This window comes from Lagenorhynchus albirostris, chromosome 1, assembly GCF_949774975.1.
Source record: "Lagenorhynchus albirostris chromosome 1, mLagAlb1.1, whole genome shotgun sequence".
NCBI lineage: Eukaryota > Metazoa > Chordata > Mammalia > Artiodactyla > Delphinidae > Lagenorhynchus > Lagenorhynchus albirostris.
The window spans coordinates 160,214,829-160,233,642 of NC_083095.1; the positions used below are offsets into that span (position 1 = coordinate 160,214,829).

The window sequence follows — 18,814 nt, forward strand, 5'->3', positions numbered from 1 at the left end:
TCATCTTGCAAAAAGAAAACTCTACCTCTGTTCAACGACGGCTCCCTGTCCCCCCAGCCCCTAGCAACCACCATTCTACTTTCTACGCTATGAATTTGACTACGTACTTCATTAAAGAGGAGGCGTATAGGGACTTCCCTGGCGGTCCAGTGGTTAGGACTCTGTGCTTGCACTGCAGGGGGCCTGGGTTCGATCCCTGGTCAGGGAACTAAGATCCTGCAAGCCATGTGGCATGCCCCCCCCAAAAGGAGGCATATAGTATTTGTCTTTTTGTGACTGGCGTATTTCTTTTAGCATTATGTCCTCAAGTTTCATCCAAGTCAGGATCTCGTCTCTTTTTTAAGGCTGAATAATATTCTATTGTATGGATATACCACATTTTGTTTATCTCCTCATCAGTTGACGGACGCTTGGGACCTTCTGGCTATTGTGAATAATGCTGCGATCAATATGAGTGTACAAATATCTCTTCAGTACCCTGCTTTCAATTCCTTTGGCTATAGACCCAGAAGTGGGATTGCTGGATCAGATCGTAGTTCTATTTTTAATTTTTTCACAAATGCCATATTGTTTTCCATGGTGCTTACGTCATTTTACATTCTCACCAATAGTGTACAATCTCTCCACAGCCTCGCTAACACTTGTGATGTTCTAATTTTGTTTTGTTGTGTTTATAGTGGCTATCCTAATGGGTGTGAAGGAATATTTCATTGAGGTTTTGATTTGTATTTCTCTAACGATTAGTGATGTTGAGCATCTCTGCATGTGCTTGTTGGCCAGTTGTGTATCTTTGGAGAAACGAGCGATGCTTCTGTGACCTGCCAGGACACTGTCTAATATCAAGGCAGTTTAGAGCCCTCACTGCAGCAATTCGCCAGTAACATCTACTAAGCTCACAAATGCTTGGTGTGATTGGCCCATGATATATTCTCTTCCGGAGCAGGCAACTTCCAAAGGAAGAACTAGAAACGCTCACATCAAAGTGTTTAACTAGAAGCAATGAAAACTAAAAGTACAATGAAATATACTATTTTTCTACTACTTTGGCAATGGGTTAAAAAAAACAAAAAAGAATACCAGGTATTAAAGAGGATTCAGGGAAAGAGGCCCACTCACGTGTGGATTGTTGGAATGGAGACTGGTCTAACTTTTCTAGAGGGTAAGTTGGCTTTATGTTGATGCAGGAACTTCCCTGGTGGCCCAGTGGTTAAGAATCTGCCTGCCAATGCAGGGGACACAGGTTCAAGCCCTGGTCCGGGAAGATCCCAAATGCTGCAGAGAAACTAAGCCGGCGAGCCACAACTACTGAGCCCACATGCTGCAACTACTGAAGTCCGTGCGCCTAGAGCCCGTGCTCCGCAACATGAGAAGCCACCGCAATGAGAAGCCTGTGCGCCACAACAAAGAGTAGCCCCTGCTCGCCACAACTAGAGAAAGCCCACGTGCAGCAACGAAGACCGAACGCAGCCAAAAATAAAACAAATAAGCTGATGCAAACTTAAATTTATCCAGAAGAAATAACGAGAGAGAAGTGCAAAGGTGTTCAAAATCATAGCCTTATTTAGAATACTGAAACCAGTATTAGGGGATTGATTATATAAATTATGTCCATATTAGGAAACAGTTTAAAGATAATGTTGAAGGAGATTTAAGACTTGGGGAAATGTTTATGGTATATGATTAAGTGAAAAAAGGCTTATTATTATATATGGCATAATTTTTTTGCCATTTAAAAATTTATTCACTTTTTTCCTAGGTAGCACATTTACTTGGTTCAAAAATGAAAAAGCACAAAAACATACACAAGGAAAAGTCTATTTCTTATTCCTGTCTGTTCCATCATCCTACAGCCCTACCAAAACCATCACCAGCAACAGACAGGAAATCATGTTATTGGTTTCTTGTATAGCATTCTAGATGATTTCTTATGCATCTCTAAGTAAATGCAAATATATATCCTTTTTCCTTTCCCCTTTTGGACAAACGGCAGCTTCCTATATACATTGATTTACACTTTGATTTTTCATTTTAATACATAAAACTGATCTTTATTCTTTAAAAAAAAATAACAGCATAGTATTCTATTATGTGAATGTAACATACGTTAGTTAGCCCTACTGATAGGCATTTAGGCTTTTCTAATTTTTTGTGATTACAAATAGGGCTGCAATGAATAACCCTGCACATGTGATTTCACACATGGTGCAACACTATCTATAGGATAAATTCCTATAAGTGGAACCGCTGAGTCAAATATTATGTACATCCTCAAAAGTCTTCGCAGACTGCCCTCAGAGGTTGTACCAAATGGAAATTTCACCAGCCAGGTATGAGGCAAGGCTCTGTTCTCCAACCTCACGCCATCCCCTAACAAAGGTGGTATCAGCAAATGTTTGGATTTTTGCCAATCTGATAGGGGTTTCAGTGTAGCATTAGTTTGCATTTCTTTGTTTATGGGCAAAGTTGAGCCTCTTTTCAAATGTTTATGAACGATTTGGGTCTCTTTTTCCATGAACTGCATGTATGAATATATCATTTTAATTAAAAATCCTCATCTGGGGAATTCCCTGGTGGTCCAATAGTTAGGACTGGGCTCTTCCACTGCTCTGGCCTGGGTTCAATCCCTGGTCGGGGAATTAAGATCCTGCAAGCCACGCGGCACAGCCAAAAAAAATGCTCTATCTGTGTATTCATTTATTTATCATGTAAACGCTTCCTACACACCAACTCTCTGTTGGACATTATAGGCGCTACTGTAGGTAAAGGGGTGAACTTGGGAGACTCTAACCCCTGCTCTCCCGAAGTGTGCGAGCTGGTGGAAGAGAAGGATTTTGAGCTAAACATTGAACTACTTATGGAATACTTACATACATGTACATATCTGTGCATCTGTATATGTAATTTATACATGGAAAAATACTTGGTTATACACTATGAGTTAACAGAGATGATCTTGAGTAGAAGTGATATGTTTCCTTTGTGATTTTCTATATTTTCTGAGCTTTTTGTAATGTACATACATTATGTTTGCAGTTAGTTGATTTCTCCTTTGTTCATTTTCTGAATTTTCGAAGTTTTTTTTTGTTTTTGCAAAGAACACGTATGATTTTTGCATTTAGGAAAAAGAACAAAGTGATATGAAAACATCATGTACAGGCACACAGGTTTACATGTATTTTAGACAGAAGAAACACAGGAAAGAATGTTCTTTCTGTATGGTAATGAGGACACTGCAGAGAAAGATGTAGAAATCTATTTTCAGAGCTCCTAAGTGGCTGGCCAGTGTTCTAGGACTTTCTGTCCCAAGTTCCATGCAGACCTCCACTCACCAGAAAAACTGAGGACTTGTCTCTCCTCAGCTGGGCAACCTCATCGGCATCCAACAAAACAGGAACTGAGCAGTTATGAGTCTTGGAAATCTGGCCCCAGGGCCCATGGCTGGGAATTTCCCTTTTCGGATGCCAGCTTCAGGCTTGGTGTCCAAGGGCGACCCCTGTTGGTGGAATTGAAGTATGCCCATTATTTGCGAGCTGCTATTAGGATTGGCATCCCCGAGGTTTTATTTTTTTGCGGGGTCTGCTGGAAGCCTTAAAGCCAACGGCCACTCGCTCCTTACCCCAGCTGCTTCCCAACTTTCCATGCCCCTCCTTGCCCCAGGTTTGCCTGCTGTTTGCCTGGGAAAACCAAGTCTGGGGCTTGAAGGACGAAGCCACAGTTGTGGCCAGCTTTCAAACATCACGCAGGCAGGCTGCTATAGGGGCAGGGGGCTGGCTTTGCCGGCCAGAGGGTAGAGTGCGGTGACCCTTGCTCTAAGTGACAGACTTGGATCCTGCCAGCTGACTGAAAACACCAGACTTGGGCAGCTTACGGGAGCAGCGAGCAGGTAGGCCATTCTACTACAAGAATGTGGTTGAGGGGGGCAGCAGCTCACCTGAGGAAGACAGGCTATTTCCTCTCTATCTAGAGATTCTGCCCCAAACCAGAAAACCCCATGCGGCCTTTCTTGACCAGCTCCGGTGTCTGCATGTATAAGAGTAAGACCTCGGCATGAGGAAAGTATGGGTAGTAATTATGCCAGGCTCACATTGCCAACATTCATCCAAAAAAAGAACTACCCACATACCCCGTCCATCACCGAGTGCTGAGTGGAAGTGCTGAATGGGGCTCTGCCTGAAGAATCTGTTTTTAGACAAGCAGAGCCTGTTTGTAATTCATCAGCATCGCTCATTTTCCCCGGGGCACTGGTCTGTGATAAAGAAAGCTGGACACCAAGGAACGTGCTGGGCATTTCTGTGCTTTGAGAAAACATGACTAAGCACTTCTCAGAGCCCGTCAGCAGACAAGAATCCTTCTTTACTATTTCATCTCTCAGACGCCTGTGGTGCAGGCTTCTCTCCAGAGACCTCATTCCCTGCAGGCCCCAAATCTACTCTCTCCTGATGGGAGAGAGGAGAATCCCACCTATTCCTCTCATTGCTCTAAGCAAGGCTAATTCAAGGCTGACCCTTCTCCACCTGTACCGAAAGCTCAGCATCCTCCACATGCTTGTGGGTCCTGGAATCTGGGTGGTTCTCTTAAGAAAGAAATCAGGAATTAGGGTACAGCGTGGGGCACTTGGGTGGGTTCCTTCTAAATTTGCTGGAAAGGAAAGGCTGGGGAGGGAAACCTACCATAGGACCCAGCTCATTACCTCCCAAGAAGTCAAGAAAGAGAATCCCGATAACAGACCTAGTGACAGTCAAGGTCAGCTTCCTGAGAAAGGCCCGGAGAGAGAATGCATTGCTTCCCTAGCTTAGCCAGGTAAGCAAGGCTTCTGTCCCAATGCAGAAAACATGGACACAGACTCCAGCAGCTTCTGTCTGACTATGGCCCCAACGCCCAGACATGGATTCACGAAGCGGCGTGTGCTGCCTAGAATGACGACTGTCCCTGCCGGGTTAGTTCTCACATGGCACTGGCTGGAAGGGAGAAAGGAATATATCTCCTAGGAGGGCTCCATCTAAACAGGTGAGGGACTGAGTTGTAAGCTCGAAAAAAATGGGACGGAATACAACAAACAGAGAAGGAGAGTAGAGGACTCCAAGTCACAGAGTGAGTCAGTGGCGGAGTTGAGAGGAGACTCCACGTGCCCCAGGGACCTGCTATGTGCTCGTTCCCCTAGTACTGCTTCCCCGGGCAGGGGAATATGTAGAGCAGTCATGCCTTCTTGCTCTGACCCTTGAGGACCTCAGTCTGTCCAGTTAGAGAGGTACAGAGCCCTCTCCCACGTACGGGAAGGATTCTAACTTACTGAAGACCTGCCGTGTGCTAGGTACCTGTACTATTGTGACCTCACTTAAATCCTACCAGTCAGTAAGGAAGCATCAGAGAACGCATTTTCCTGATGAGGAAACTGATGTCCAGGGAGGTTAAGACCCACGTGGGCAGTCACATACCTGGCGTGTCTGACTCTGGTTTCAACCCAAGGCCCCACGCCTTTTCCTCTCGGAGGGAATGCTAGGTCCTAGACCAGGATCTCTTTCTACAGACACTGACTCCTTACCAAATGCAAGCTCGTGTACCCCACGCACAGTGAGGCCAAACCAACCGAAATGTGGGAATTTGGAGCAGAGAAATGTTTATTGCAGGGCTATGTAAGGAGACAGGTGGCTTGTGCCCCCCCAAACCCAGAACTCCCCAAAGGGTTTCAGCAAAGCATTTTTAAAGGCAAGGTGAGGGAGGGGCGTGGTTGGTTATTGCAAACTTCTTGGTGTAGGAATCCTTTGCTCCTGCAGCTGTCCACCTAGGTCAGCTCACGATGTTCCTGTAAATCTCCAACAAGACGACTGTTATTCTCTGTTCTGCAACTTTGTATCTCTTTATGCATGAAAAAGTGTCATACTCTTAAAGGTCAGAGGTTTATCACGGGCTATCCTGTATATTTCAGGCTACAGGCAACAATGTTAACTCGAAGCAAAAGCAATAGAATACGCAGGTTAAAGTAAAAGAAACAGATCTAATATTGGGTCAGATTTGTTCTTCCCTATTACACCCCAAGTTAAAAAAAGATTCTCAGGCTTAATAACCCTGAACCTTATCTCCCCCGCGATTCTGCTCCAGACGCGGGACTTCCTCCTCCATAGCCTCTCCTACCCCTGGACGCGAGTGGGGTTTTAACCCTGCGCACCCGCCACTCTAAGCCCTCTGAGTCCGGAGAACAGGCTCTGGGCGGCCCACTGCGGCTGCTCCATCCGAGTCCTGGGCTCCAGCGCCCTCACCCGGCTGCTGCCGCTGGACTTCGCGCGCCCGGGTTCCGCAGGCTCGGGTCTGCGTCTCCCAGAGCGGCCGCCAGAGCCCGCCCGGGTCCGGCCGGGGCGCGGGGCCCCCGCCCCACTTGGGCAGGGAGGGAGCTTCAGCGGGGGGCGGGTCGGTGGCGCGCGGGCGTCAGGGGCCCCGGGGAGGAGTCAGCCCGGCGCGGCCAGCTGAAGCGGCAGCTCGCTATAAAAGCCGCCGCTCTGGCCGGCGGCTGGGGAGCGCGGGCGAGCGCAGCGCGTTGCAACCCGGCTGAGCCTGGCGAGCGCAAGCGGCGCGGCGGGCGTCGGCGGCGGGGCGCTCGGGGCCGGAGGAGCTGAGCGTGGTCAGGGGCTGAGCCCCGCTTTCCCAGACGAACTACCACTCCGCTTGCCTACGTCCCGGGAGATCGCAGGGCCCGTCAGTGTGCCCCCGACCGCTCCGGCCGCTGCGCTTCTGGCCCGCGAGGCGTGCCACTGTCTTGGCTACCGACCGGGAGGTAAGAGGGCCGGGCTCGGCGCGCCAGGGCTGCGCGTACTGCCCAGCCTCAGAGGGGAGGGCAGACTGGGGGTTCAGCGCCTCCACCAGTGATAGGGAAAACGTTACCCGTCACTGGCTTCTGTTTGTCCACTCAGTGCTGTGCGGTCCGCCTCTGTCTGTCTGTCCACGTGTCTGTTGAGGGGCACACGTCCTTGTCTCTGTCCGCTGTGGGATTTCTCTGAGGTCGTGTGAGCCTTTGGAAGCAGCAGGTGCCAGGGGCTCCAGTGTCCCCGGAGCGCATCCAGCCGGGGGCAGATACCCGTTTTCCTTAGAGTTCCCCCGTTCTGAATGTCTCGGGGGGGCTTGCGCCCCAAACAGTGTCTTGCCGAGGAGGGACTGCTCCGAGGGTCAGGTCGCGGAGTCCAGCCCATAAGGAGCCGTCTCACACTGTGCATGAGTGGGCATGCATCTGGCAACAGGTCTGCGCCCTGCTGCTCGGCCTTCAGCACGGTCTTCCTTCTGGTGTTTCCCTCCGCCTCCCGCTGCCTACACGCTCGCGCACTCCCCGACGGCGCTAGGCACCCAGCATCGCTCTGGCACGCGACGGGTGGAGGCAATTGAATATTAGATGACACGAGGGCCCCTACTGCTGTTTAGGCTGAGAGCCCCAACCTGCCGTCGCTGCAAGAGGGTTCGGCGGTCCCTGGCAAGGGTCGTCAGCTCCAAGAAAGGTCATATTAGGTTGGGAAGAAAGTCAGGGACCTGGTGGAGCGCAGGCCAGGGCCGTGGCCAGGTCTCCAGCTCGCCGCTCTGGGAACCAGGGCCAGAGACATTCTGGAATGGACCCGGCCGGACGCATGTGCTCTTGAGAAAGGAGCTCAGTGCGCCGAGGTCCTCCGCCGCAGACTCGCTGACCGCGTTCTCAGAGACGGCCGCCGTTCCCCAAGGGTCCAACACTACTGCCGTCCCCGGCGCGCCGCCAGGAGCCGGATCTGAGGTCCTGAGTCCTGCTTCATGCAGCCAACGCTGCCCACAGGTGAGAACTCCCTTTCTAAACTAACCTTTTGATGTGTGAGCCAGTGCCTGGCTGCAGCCTGGGAGCGAGTCTCTCTCTCCATTCCGGCGGTCTGGAGCGTTATCCCGGGCGCGCCCGGGGGCGGGAGCCGGCGGCTCTGCGTGCCCAGGCGCGGAGCCACCATGGACAGCTCCCAGCCGCTTCCTCCACTCCCGGCCTGTGGCCCTGGGTCTCCCGGGGAAGTCGCGCGGCTTTCCTCCCAGACTCAGAGTAAGGGCACAGGGCAGGAGGAGAGGGACCAGTAGTCTGCGGGAACCCTCGGTGTCCGGTCCCAAGGCGACGTGAGCCACTCAAAAGGAAGATAAAGGGAGCCTGCGTGGTTTGTGATCGGCTGCTAGGTCAGCCTGCAGCTGAGCTCTGTGCAGGACCTCCGGGATGGTGAGGCTGGTGGGCTTCTCTGGCTTTTCAGCAGCCCCACGGGGCCCTCCGAGGTGTTATGACTGTGCGACGCCTGAGCGTTCGACTGAGGCAGTGACATAATGCCGGACCTAATTAAGGACCTCCCTCAAACAGTTTTCTGCACACGATATAGGGTCATGTTCCGTTTCATTAAATTATTTAGTAAATATGGTACTGGGAGGCGATATTAGTTTCACAGTTACGGTGACAGAATGGAGAAGAATCAGACAGAACACCTGCATAGAGAATGAGTTTGGATGCATGTGCAAAAAGCAGCTATGCTGTTTTCCGATCCTAATCGTTTCCTCCCAGGTCCGTAACACTTTTAAAGAAGCTTCCATTGGTTCCTCTTTAGCCCAGTAGAGGGTTTTTCGAGTTGGTGGTTGCTTGGAAACAGGGTGGAGAGAACCTGTAGGGGTTAATCTGAGTAAATTAAACGTCTCCCTCCTCTGATAAGAAATGACGTTGGTTGAGGCTCTTCATTTTGTCATTTTCACCTACACAGAAGATGTATCTTCCTTCATTTTAAAATTGCAAGAAATTCAGAAGATCTGCTTCTGTTTGTGACTGGCGAAGGCCCGTGGAGAGTAAAAAGCATCTTTATTTATTTTGGGAGCAGCATGTGTGACTTCTCGAAAGTCACTTAAGTTCTGTGTCTGTTTCCCCATCTGTAAACTGGGGACAACACAATCTACCTTGCAGAGTTGCTGATGAGAATTAAGTAGCACCGTGTAAAGCACGTATACCGGTGCTGAGCACAGAGAAATCTCTTGAAATGGTAGCGATTGTAGGGATATTTTAAAGACGGTTGTGCACTGCTTTTGACTTACGTTCACCAGCCCTCTATTCTCTTTCCTAACCTAGTAATTGTTTGATGGGGACTCCAGCTCCACTTCATATTCATGTTCGAGAACTTGTTGATGGACTTGATGAAAGTGCTGAAGTTGATCACAATGCAAACAAACAGAACCAAACCAAAACAAAGAAAACTTGTTCACCAAAGAGAAATGGAAGAATTTTTGCATGAAACAAATCAGTTGCCTGTTTTTCCCACCTGTATCACCTGGAGAAAAGATAAAGTAAGTAATTTTCAAAATCTTATCACAGCCCTCTGGTTGAAATGATCGATTCTTCCTGATTCTTCTCTCAAAAGAATGCAGGATCTTCCGAGGGGCCTTTTTGTCCTCTTGAAGGTGAAGTTCCCTCGGGTACTGATGGAGATTGGCGTCCACAGCCCCATTTCTGGATTCCTGCAGGGTGAAGTGAGGGGTTGCTGCACTAGGGCAGCACCTGGGCTAGGAAACCCCTGAGTGGTCGTTACCGGGCAGGAAACGCATTCCCCTGTGCTTGAGCCTTGCTTGGCTGTGAGACCCTGACCAAGGCACGCACTCGCTCTGCCTGGTGCATTGCCGCTTACTTGTTCTCAGATAGATCTGAAAATTTCCTCCAGCTCCACCTTCGGGGGTCTGTCTGGTAGAAATTCCTAATATGTGACACACCACAGAAGTTTGGATAATGGAGTTGTAGTGGGTCCAATCTTACAGTTAGACTTTTTTTTTTTCCCCACAAAATGTATGTGTGTATGTGTGCGTGTCTGTGTGTGTGTGTTTCTGCCAGTTTCACGTTCTGGGGCTCTTAGATTTTCTATATTTTTTTTCTTTAGTAGATCAGAAGTAATCTTAGCTCCCTCCATCTGAAAGGAGTGGAACTGAAGGATGCAGTCCACAGATGCTGAGAATCTTTCTGTGACTTTTGTCTACCCGGTAATGTGAACGGAACAGGAGGACATGGGCCCTGGCTGACCTTTAAGTCCCGGTTCTCTTCTCTGGACTCCCATGCAGTTCCGGTTTCCAGCACACAAGACTTTCTGGTAGGAAAACTATTGAACTACAGAACACTTTTGGAGTATAGGGGCCAGAGAGGGGAGGGACTGGTGTGAGAGGCAGAAAGGGGCTCTTCACAGATCGTGTGGCATTCTGCCTGTTGCAGCAGTGTCTGTGTGTCTGGGACGGACGGATCAAATGGCAAGAGTGGCATTCAGTGGGGAAGGCCGGCGGGATGACAGGGGTGAATTCAGTTACTCTCAGCCTCCTTTGAAGCCCGCCGCTTAAGTGACCCCCTTTTAGTACCTTCTGTGGTATTGACAGAGGAGCACAATTTGATAGGATAAAAACATTTTGCACTTGTAGTTATAAATCAAAAGAGAAATACAAGCATGTGTGTTGGGTTCCTAAAAGGAACAAAGTTGTGCTTATGGGTTGCATTCACAAGAGCCTATATCCGTGATCAATCTAGGCTACGTCTCTCATTCCACACGACGGCAGATGCCCAGATGGATCATCTCATCCGAGTAATGCATCAGTTGTCTCCTTTTGCTTGGCTTTTATCATTACGTGGAGGCGATTCAGTTTCCTCTGAACAGGGAACAGGGGAGGATCGCATCCTTACTTTCCTATCTGGTTAGGTTAGTAGGAGTTTAGGATGGTAATGGGTCGGAAGGAGACTTCTCAGTACCGAGTTCCCTTTTATTGTTTCGCCAGCTGATAGCTGGGCCCTGAGCCTCCTTTCCCAAAGGCCTGGCATGTGGATATTTCGTTAAATTGGCTAGGGCTCCGGTGCCTCTCATAGTGACTCTCATTATCTGCACTTCCAGGGGCCATCCTAGTCTCTCTGGTAGGTTCCCTATCCTTCTTTTCCCTCTGTCTGCTTTGATGCGAGGCTTCCTTCAAACCTGGCTCTTCAGAAGAGAGGCTGCACGCAGAGAAATGTCATCAAATACGCATTTGCTTTCTGCTCAGTTCCCTCGGTGCCGGGAAGCACACTCCCCCACCCGGAGGGAGAGGACCTGCTGCTCTCCCCTGCTCCTGTTATTTTCCAGGGCCCCTCTCTAGGCTCAGCTCGGTTCCAGACATCCGAATCCATCCTTCCCTTCCCACCCCCTGCAGGTGTGGGAGCCTTCGGTAGGGGAGGGTGCGTGGGGCGCACAGGCAGCCGGCCTCCCCCGCTGGCGCTTACTCAGAACAGGTCTCCTCCCTCTAGCTCCGGACAGCCTGGCTCCTTGCATGGGGATATTGCTGAGGCATTATCTTTGAATCTTCTGCGAGGACAGCCACATGATAGATCGAACTCAGGTTTAAAGTGCTTTGACCAGACAACTGCTTTTGAAAACCCTGTGTGTTTCTTTCCCTCAGCTGTCCATAAAAGAGCTTAGCCACGAGGCATTTTGTGTTACAGGGAAGGCACGTCTAGAAGCGGGTCCTTCCGGCATGTGAAGTATCTGTGCTAGACTTCTGCCTCTCCTGTTTCTAGACATCACTGGAGGAGGGGGCAGGAGGGCTGCAGACTTCCCCAGGAAGCTGGGGGCCTTTTCTGGGGTCAGGAGTTCATGCTGTTGGCCTGAGACTTTCTGGCTATAAGGCATGGACCCAGCCCATGGGACTGAGGAAAGTACACTGGGCAGGACTTTTCAGACTTCCATAGGCAAACAGATCACAGGGGCGCTTGTTAAAATGCAAGTTCTGATCAGGTCGATCTGGGGTGGAGCCTGAGCATCTGCATTTCTCACAAGCTCCCAGGTGATGCTGCTGGTCTGTGGAGCTCCCTTTGGGTCGCCAGGGCTTACATCACTGCTGACCTTCTGTGATGCCAACTCAACTCTTTTTGGTATAATTTAAGTCCATTTCTGATGTCCGAGTAGATGGGGCCCAGCTGGCCTGTGTCCTCCTAATGACCTTCTAACGACCCTTCAAATTCTTGGAGATAATTATTGTCACTCCTAAGCTGTCTTATCAGTAGACTAAATATCTTGAACCCCTTTGAGTTTCCCCTTTTCCTGGTCATAATAAATTTTCCAAAGCTCTCTGGACCGAGTTACTTTTAAGTGCAAGACCATTGTGCAAATGGTAATTTATCTTTGCCTGGCAGAGGCATTTGAATGTAATTTTGGTGGTATTAAGAGATCACTTGGGGAATTTCATCTCACTCTGGTTCCAGACACTGAGAATGCCTGTTTACATTTAAACAACTTCACTTGACTCTAAAGATCACAACTTTTTTTTTTTGGAACCTGAAAATGAAATTCAAGGCTCAATTGTCTTCCTCAGCTGCCCTCCCTGTAGCCTTCCTGTGGGGATGAGCTGGTAATCAGCGATGCCCCCTGCAGCCCAAGATGCAAGGGTGCAGTCGCACTGAGTCAGCCACTGCCGCATCTGGAAGCAGGGAAGAAATTGAGTACAAGGTTTTGAGCTTCTTCTACGGGGCAGGCCCTGTGTTAGCCACTGGGGAGACAGAGCTGAATAAATGGTCTCTGTCCTCCAGAGCTAACAGTCCCACGGGGGGAGCAGACATCAGTGTCAGCAGTTGCCAGGCAGTGTGACCGAGGCGAGGACAGATGGGTCAGGAGGTGTGGTGGGCAGGGGGCCTGCCGGGGGAAGGCAAAGCCAGGGGACATCCCAGGAAGCTTCCCTGAGAAGGGGCATGAGAAGAGGTGCGTCTAGAAGGATTAGCAGTTTACAGGGATTTTTCTGGTGAAACCAATGTGGGGAGTGGAGTTCAGAAGGCATTCTACACAGAGAGGGGGCCATGGGGAAAGATCCAGAAGCATAGACAGGCTTAAACCTTTCACTTCCTGCAACCCCTCAGTTGCACAAAGCCCTGTACCTGAACTGCCCAGACCTTGGGCCACACCTGACCAAAGAGAGAGAGAGTCCTTCCGGGCAGCTGTAGGTCTCTGGGGCCTTTTGTTTCTTGGACCAGTGGTTTAAAATTAATTTAACCGTATTTTTTCCATAAAATCTTACTAAATCCTAATGTACAAAGCAGAGGAAATGTGACTGCGGCTGGGAGTAGGGGTTTGGTTTTCGTCTTGAGGTCCTCAAAGGAGTCCACGGAGCTCTATGGGTTCCAAGGAACCCAGTTTGGAAACCTCTGTCCTGGAGCCTCTCCCTTTGCGCTTGGCAGTAACATTAAGAGTGTTATCTTAGTCTTATCGTGGTCTGTCTTGCCAAGTCTTCTTCACATTCTAGACGTCTTGCTGGTTGTTGAGTCAACAATTTTCAATGAAAAGAAACCAGAATTATCCAGTGTGACACTCTAACGAACATGGGGTATATGGGGTATGGGTGGGGAAGGAAACGTGGCAGGTGCTATTTCAAAAAAAACTCCAGCCGTAGAGGACCACCGGAGGAGGAGAGTGGAGCTGTGAGCTTCTTGCAGAAATGGGCTTTTTATTTTCAACTTTGTTACTCAATCTTTTCTAATCTTACGAGGCTTTTCAGAGTCTCTAAGAGCTGGCAAGGAAAAAAAAGCATATTTCTAGGGTATAAGACTCAACAAATTCTACCCAGGATCTTGCATCCCTTTTCATTGATGCAGCCAAGAGTGAGTTTTGAAAAGGGACTGTAAGCCAGAAATATAAGAATGGAAAAGTTCCACTGGCCCGGGGTGAGGCGGAAGGTTTCAGTTCGAGCTGGAGCTCCCGTGGGCATCTTACAAAGCTCTCTTAAAGGAGGAAATTGATACTCTAAATGGGACAACGCCCAAAGAGAGCCCCACCCCTCACTGATGGGTGCCGCCAGCCTTCAGAAAGGGATCTGAAGAGCTCCCTCTGTTCACAGAGCCAGCTCCAAAAACATCATCATATGACTGATGTAAGGTGATGAAAGTAAGGTATGTTCGGTCTGGAGAACTCCACTGGGTATGTGAGGAACCCTGATGGAGGGAAGGGGCAAACGAGGGTTCCCTCCAGGACGGGCATCTGTAGTTGTCTGGGGCTTGTTCTGCTGCCAGACCAACAACACATGGAACTGGGCAGCGTCCGGGAAGGCCGGAGAGCTGGTGATCAGCAGCCTCCGTATCCAGGTGGCCTCGTGTCCAGAGGTCTTGGGATCGGCCCCCATTGCCTTGGAAACGGGAACACCCGGAACTATGGCCTTGACTCCCAAACCGCGGGGATTCAGCTTCCCCTTGCTTCCTAGGGCGGGACTTAGGCTGGGACGGGTGACCAAAGACACTGGTTCCCGAGGTCCCACAGGACTGTCTGATGGGTGGCCAGTGATGAGCCTGAGCTGTCCACTTGGATGCAGAGGCTGCTGCCCGGCTCTCACCACGCTGCATGCCCTCCTTCCCTCCACTCCCCTGAGGGGGCAGTGGTACCTGCATGTGGGCAATGAGTACACTGATGCCCAAGGGTACAGAGCTGGTACAGGGTGACATCTTGGGGGTCTGTCCAGCTCTTAGTCCAATGCATCACTCAGCCGGGTGCCTTCTTTCCACGGCTCTTGTCCGTGCTGAGTGGTGCGGACCGTTATTCCCAGCTTGGTCTCCTCGAGTGCCCCAGATTGCTGGGTCTCCAGAGCCTCCCAGGGGACGGCGGGCATGCCAAACTGTTCTCCTTCCTGTAAAGAACAACGACAATGAACCTCAAAAGGATTGAGCCAGGGAGCAGATTTAGGCAAACTGTTAAATTTTTTCGTTTTAAAAACAAACTGGTGGTTTATGACGAGCCTGTTTCAAAGCTGACTGTGTTACAGCCCCTGAGTAATTCGCTCGTATGCTAATTTTCCGAAGGTTTGGGTTCAGGAAAACCTCAAACATAGTGGCTAAGTACTTTTCCTTTCCTTTAAAAATTGTGTTTATTTTGGGAGGAATTTAATCCATATGTTTCAGATCTATTTCCATGTTACTCAGCAAAAGGTTGTTATTTGCCCAGCATTGCTAAGCCATGAGTGTGCTTGGGTCCTTTCTCTCTCCTTCCCACAGCCGTCCCCAGGCTCTACCCAATGGGTGCTCACAGCTGAGCCCCGGGCTTGTGGCTGGTCGATTCTATAGCCTTTTATGAGACACAAGCAAATGTAGGTACTAGAGGTAAAAAGAAAAATCAGTAATACTGGTTCTGTCTTTATTTAACATTTCGATATTTGATCCGCGATAGATTTTTTTGCATTAATTTCAGTTTGTTAACTGTTGCATTACAATATTAGCTATAGTGATGACTGAGTTCTCACCCTTCTCCCGACCGACCCCCTCTAGGGCTCCTTCCTGTTGGGAGGTCAAAGTCCTTACCGTCAGTGCTGCTTCTGTTCTGATATTTTCTGATGCAGATATCGGTGCCAGAGACACACAAACAAACTTTGGGGATGCTAAAGGCGCCTCCAGCTCTTAGCCTACCTGTTGATCTGAACTGGGGGTGTAGAAGTCTTAGGGAAAGTGGAGAAGAGACGTACGTGGGTCCTCTTCAGACGCCCATGTGATCTGAAGGCGATATTTTCCCTTCTCCGTTCCTTAACTTCCTTTTTGGAGAGGGAAGGAATTGTGGTGTTCCCTTGTAGAATGTTTTGCCAGTTATGCTGGCCGGATGTGTCACCATGTCTGTGACTTCTTAAGAAGGAATTGAGTTTACCAGATTTCTTAATTCAGTACCTGGTAACAAAAGAGAAGGCAGTTGTGGGATTTGGGTTTCGGAACTCTCACATGCAAGGATTTCTTCTCACGTAAGTGATTTTGTAAAAATAAAAAGGCACAGCAATCTCGCTGGTGTCGATTTGGTTCACAGCTTTGAAGAAGCTGGGAGTTTCCTTTGGCCACCTAACTGTGGGCTCTGCATACACTTGAGCTTTCCAGGTGGCTGAGCTGAAATCTGTTTTCAGTTTTAAAATCGTTGGGCAATGTTGTTACAAATGGTAACATATAAACATATCCCAGGATTTTCTGAGAATGACCAGGTAGTGAAGTTCATTTTTCCTTTAGACATTCCCCACATACAGTTACTTTAAGCAAGAAGCTATTTTTAACGTGGAAAAAAGATGATGCTTCTGCTGAATCTTGCCTAATAAGTATGAACTTGAGCTTCTGCTCTGCTGAGGTTGCTTGAGGACATCACCTCTCCAAGGTCAAGGGGAACAGAGAGGGGTAGAGTCGCACTTTGAATGGGGAATGTCCGCTTCACACAGGGCCCTTTGGTGGACTTTCTGGGAAACGTGGGGCAAGGCGAGGGTTTCCCCTCAGTGTGGAGCACGGGGCTGGCTCCCATCTCAGCCGCTCCCAGGATAAGACAGTCATCTCTTCATTCAGGGCTCAGAGGCAGAGACTCTTTTATGTTCTGTTCTATTCCCAAGGACTAGCATATAGCAGGTACTCAAATGTGCATTAAATGTACAAATGCATGAGTCCTGCCTCTGAGTCCCAACCCGCGTCCCCCCCCCCCCCCCCCAAGCATGTGCTTTTCTCGGCGGAATAGAGTTGATGCTGAGTCTTGTGTATTCTGCTCTGGGAACTGAATGAACCCTGAGCCTGCCAGTCACCTTCTCGGAGGTCTGTACTCTGGTGGCCCTGTGGTTATTCCCATCATGTTTATTCGTATCCAGTGCTTCTTGAGCGCTTACTACGTTCAGGCACCAGGCAGAGAACTTTACATACATCACCTCAGTTAATCCTCCTGACAACTTTGAGGCAAGGCAAGGCCTCAGGTGGAGGAGTTTCTGTGAGATCCACCTGAGGTCACTTGCCTGGATGTCACGGAGTTGACGCAGGTCTGTGTGAGTCCAGAAACCCATGCTCTGAATAACGACTCATGTTCCCTGATTCTTAAACTTGGAGAAAGCACGTTGAGGGGAATATCGTAATTCATGATAAAGCAGTTTGAGAATAATGGCAACCCAGACACACTTGTTGATTCGCCAGTTCTTTCTGGGATTCAGAAATGACTCCGTGGCATCTCCCTGCCATGGAGAAGCTCCCAGTTGAGGAGATGGACAGACAGGCGTTCAGGTACCTACAGTCTGTGCTGTAAGGCAGGGGTGGACAATGTGGAAGCACTACAGATGGATGAGAAATAACTGCTGGGGAAAGAGACAAGGCATCATGGGGAACTGCTTTTTGATTGGGCCTTTTTTTTAATTAAAAAAATGTTTTTCTTTTATTTTTGGCCGCACCGTGCAGCATGCAGGATCCTAGCTCCCCGACCAGGGATCGAACCCGCTCCCCCTGCAGTGGAAGTGCAGTCTTAACCACTGGACAGCCAGGGAAGTTCTGAGGGGGCCTTGAAGGAGTGTCCAGTTTGCTGGCCAGAGAAGGGAGGGTTAGGAAGGCAGGAAGAGCCTTAACTAAATTTAGAGAATCTAGAAAGCAGATATGTGGGGGAAGGTCTAGGAGCTCCCTGTCAATGAGACTGTAAAAGTGGGGGCAGGTGGTGATGGTCCTTCAAGGCTGAGTCAGGGCGTTCGGCCTTTCACGTAAGTGGCTTTGACGAGGGGAAGGGGTGTCGCCAGTAGTTGGACATTAGACCGTTGTTCCTGGTGGCAGGTGGCTTGGGCTGGGCTTGTGTTCCTCAGTCCTAAGGGTGGTCTTGGCAGGAAGTCCATTCCAGAATGCCAGTTCTCACTTGAGAATGTAGCTCCTAGGGCCCAGCAAAGGCAATAAGGAAACTGCACTGCCTACAGTGAATTATTGGTGCCCAGACAAGAGGGAGAACATTACATTGGAAATATTTCAGGGATCTCGTGGCCCGAGACCCTGCCAACGTGAGGGCTGGTCCTTCTGCAGGTAGAGCTCCAAGCCTTTGAGAAAAATGCTCTGAGACTCAGGAGTCTTCGGGATTATTCCTCCAGGCTGATGCCTCCCTGCTTTCTGTATCCAGTCTCACTGTGGGGTCAGAATGTTCTAGTCTTCATCCCGTGGCCTTTGTGCTGACTTTTTTGTAAGCACCTTCGTAATTCTTCACAAATTCTTGGGCAAATTCCTAACTGCTTTGTTTGACTGACCTGCAGCAGAAGTGGTGGAAGGAATGTGGGCGAAAGGGACAGAATTTTCACGGGAGGCCCACCTTGAGGAAGGAGAGAGCAGTCACTGTGAAAGATGTTAGTCCAGTTCAAATAGTCCAGCTTAAACTGGATGAAACAGATGCTCTGAACGCTGTCTGGCCTGCAGAGGTGCCAGGGTGACCTTCCAACCTTCATCTCTTTCCTGCCCTGTATCTGCAATTAGACATTCAGGTGATTTCAGTGAACTAAACCCATCCACAGATATTCTCTTAGCGTTGCTCCTGTACCCAGGACTGTATTTCGTCCTACAGCAAATCTAAGAGGGCCCATCGAATGACCAGAGGAGAGAGGGGTCATGAGGTCTGGGGCTCTGCCCTCTGACAGAAACATATTAGTTTAGATTCAGATCATCAATATCTCCAAGATGGTTCTAATCAGATGAACGGAGAGAAATATGAAGGAAGTATTTCAGAAAAGACTCCTTTAGATTTTGCTGACTACAGAATTAACTGTTTTTTATATTCTTTCTTCATCATGTTTTCAAGCTCTTTAGCTTATACTTTCCTTGATTAGAGGATGTTAGAGATGGTGTCACGAGCTGAAAAGGGGCATGAGCTTTGGAGCCTTGCAGACCTAACTGTGCCTCCGCCACTGATGAGCTCTGTGACCTTGGACAAGTGCCTTCGTTGTTTATTCACCCTCTAAAACGGGATGAGTGTGTATTATTCTGAGAATAATCCATGGCAAATAATAGTGAAATAATACATGGCAGACTTCTTAGAGTTGTGACCTGGTACATACGAGGTATATGGAGTGGCATTTCTCTTCCACT

General features: G+C 49.2%; 1 protein-coding gene and 1 non-coding gene across 2 annotated transcripts in view; both read left to right on the forward strand.

Annotated features, from left to right (window-relative positions):
• The first annotated feature begins 135 nt into the window (after positions 1-135).
• On the forward strand, positions 136-208 carry TRNAA-UGC (transfer RNA alanine (anticodon UGC)). The gene has a single exon. It is a non-coding gene; the product is annotated as a tRNA-Ala (tRNA).
• A 6,300-nt stretch (positions 209-6,508) lies between these two features.
• CEMIP (cell migration inducing hyaluronidase 1) overlaps positions 6,509-18,814 on the forward strand; it is a 162,417-nt gene continuing 150,111 nt past the window's right edge. The window contains exon 1 of the mRNA XM_060157354.1: positions 6,509-6,769. The gene's annotated coding sequence lies outside the window, so the exon portion shown is untranslated. The remainder of the gene's footprint in view (positions 6,770-18,814) is intronic.